The following is a 3,176-nucleotide window of genomic DNA, read 5'->3' on the forward strand; positions in this document are numbered from 1 at the left end:
TTCCCCCTCCTGTGCCAGGCCTTTTTTTGCCTATTTGGGGCAGTTCGCGCTTAGGCCCTCATAACTTTTTGTCCACATAAGCTAACCAATCCAAATTTGCGTCCTTTTTTTCCAACATCATAGGGATTCTAGAGGTACCCAGACTTTGTGGGTTCCCCTGAAGGAGGCCAAGAAATTGGCCAAAATACAGTGAAAATTTCGTTTTTTTTAAAAAAAATTGAAAAAGTGGCTGCAGAAGAAGGCTTGTGGTTTTTCCCCTGAAAATGGCATCAACAAAGGGTTTGCGGTGCTAAACTCAGCAGCTTCCCAGCTTTCAGGAACAGGCAGACTTGAATCAGAAAACCCAATTTTTCAACACAATTTTGGCATTTTACTGGGACATACCCCATTTTTGCAATTTTTTGTGCTTTCAGCCTCCTTCCAGTCAGTGACAGAAATGGGCATGAAACCAATGCTGGATCCCAGAAACCTAAACATTTCTGAAAAGTAGACAAAATTCTGAATTCAGCAAGGGGTCATTTGTGTAGATCCTACAAGGGTTTCCTACAGAAAATAACAACTGAAAAAGAAAAATATTGAAATTGAGGTGAAAAAAACATAAATGTTTCTCTACGTTTTACTCTGTAACTTTTCCCTGCAATGTCAGATTATCGAAAGCAATATACCGTTACATCTGCTGGACTCCTCTGGTTGCGGGGATATATAGGGCTTGTAGGTTCATCAAGAACACAAGGAACCCAGAGCCAATAAATGAGCTGCACCTTGCAGTGCGTTTTCATTCTACACCGGGTACACAGCAATTCATTTGCTGAAATATAAAGAGTAAAAAATTGCTATCAAGAAAACCTTTGTATTTCCAAAAAGGGCACAAGATAAGGTGTTGAGGAGCAGTGGTTATTTGCACATCTCTGAATTCCGGGGTGACCATACTAGCATGTGAATTACAGGGCATTTCTCAAATAGATGTCTTTTTTACACACTCATGTAGAGAAAGACAAGGGGCAATAACACTTGTTTTGCTAATCTATGTTCCCCCAAGTCTCCCTATAAAAATGATACCTCATTTGTGTGGTTAGGCCTAGCGCCCGCGACAGGAAACGCCCCAAAGCGCAACGTGGACACATCCACATTTTTGGAAGAAAACAGAGGTGTTTTTAGCGAAGTGCCTACCTGTAGATTTTGGCCTCTAGCTCAGCAGGCACCTAGGGAAACCTACCAAACCTGTGCATTTCTGAAAACTAGAGACCTAGGGGAATCCAAGATGGGGTGACTTGCGGGGCTCGGACCAGGTTCTGTTACCCAGAATCCTTTGCAAACCTCAAAATTTGGCTAAAAATACACATGTTCCTCACATTTCTGTGGCAGAAAGTTCTGGAATCAGAGAGGAGCCACAAATTTCCTTCCACCCAGCGTTCCCCCAAGTCTCCCGATAAAAATTATACCTCACTTGTGTGGTTAGGCCTAGCGCCCGCGACAGGAAACGCCCCAAAGCGCAACGTGGACACATCAAAATATTTTGAAAGAAAACAGAGGTGTTTTTTGCGAAGTGCCTACCTGTAGATTTTGGCCTCTAGCTCAGCCGGCACCTAGGGAAACCTACCAAACCTGTGCATTTCTGAAAACTAGAGACCTAGGGGAATCCAAGGAGGGGTGACTTGCGGGGCTCGGACCAGGTTCTGTTACCCAGAATTCTTTGCAAACCTCAAAATTTGTCTAAAAAAACACATGTTCCTCACATTTCTGTGGCAGAAAGTTCTGGAATCTGAGAGGAGCCACAAATTTCCTTCCACCCAGCGTTCCCCCAAGTCTCCCGATAAAAATGATACCTCACTTGTGTGGGTAGGCCTAGCGCCCGCGACAGGAAACGCCCCAAAGCGCAACGTGGACACATCCAAATATTTGGAAGAAAACAGAGGTGTTTTTTGCGAAGTGCCTACCTGTAGATTTTGGCCTCTAGCTCAGCCGGCACCTAGGGAAACCTACCAAACCTGTGCATTTCTGAAAACTAGAGACCTAGGGGAATCCAAGGAGGGGTGACTTGCGGGGCTCGGACTAGGTTCTGTTACCCAGAATCCTTTGCAAACCTCAAAATTTGGCTAAAAATACACATGTTCCTCACATTTCTGTGGCAGAAAGTTCTGGAATCTGAGAGGAGCCACAAATTTCCTTCCACCCAGCGTTCCCGCAAGTCTCCCGATAAAAATGATACCTCACTTGTGTGGGTAGGCCTAGCGCCCGCGACAGGAAACGCCCCAAAGCGCAACGTGGACACATCCAAATATTTGGAAGAAAACAGAGGTGTTTTTTGCGAAGTGCCTACCTGTAGATTTTGGCCTCTAGCTCAGCCGGCACCTAGGGAAACCTACCAAACCTGTGCATTTCTGAAAACTAGAGACCTAGGGGAATCCAAGGAGGGGTGACTTGCGGGGCTCGGACTAGGTTCTGTTACCCAGAATCCTTTGCAAACCTCAAAATTTGGCTAAAAATACACATGTTCCTCACATTTCTGTGGCAGAAAGTTCTGGAATCTGAGAGGAGCCACAAATTTCCTTCCACCCAGCGTTCCCGCAAGTCTCCCGATAAAAATGATACCTCACTTGTGTGGGTAGGCCTAGCGCCCGCGACAGGAAACGCCCCAAAGCGCAACATGGACACATCCAAATTTTTGGAAGAAAACAGAGGTGTTTTTTGCGAAGTGCCTACCTGTAGATTTTGGCCTCTAGCTCAGCCGGCACCTAAGGAAACCTACCAAACCTGTGCATTTCTGAAAACTAGAGACCTAGGGGAATCCAAGATGGGGTGACTTGCGGTGCTCAGACCAGGTTCTGTTACCCAGAATCCGTTGCAAACCTCAAAATTTGGCTAAAAAAAACACATGTTCCTCACATTTCTGTGGCAGAAAGTTCTGGAATCTGAGAGGAGCCACAAATTTCCTTCCACCCAGCGTTCCCCCAAGTCTCACGATAAAAATGATACCTCACTTGTGTGGGTAGGCCTAGCGACCGCGACAGGAAACGCCCCAAAGCGCAACGTGGACACATCCAAATATTTGGAAGAAAACAGAGGTGTTTTTTGAGAAGTGCCTACCTGTAGATTTTGGCCTCTAGCTCAGCCGGCACCTAGGGAAACCTACCAAACCTGTGCATTTCTGAAAACTAGAGACCTAGGGGAATCCA

Source organism: Pleurodeles waltl, chromosome 1_2, assembly GCF_031143425.1.
Source record: "Pleurodeles waltl isolate 20211129_DDA chromosome 1_2, aPleWal1.hap1.20221129, whole genome shotgun sequence".
Lineage (NCBI taxonomy): Eukaryota > Metazoa > Chordata > Amphibia > Caudata > Salamandridae > Pleurodeles > Pleurodeles waltl.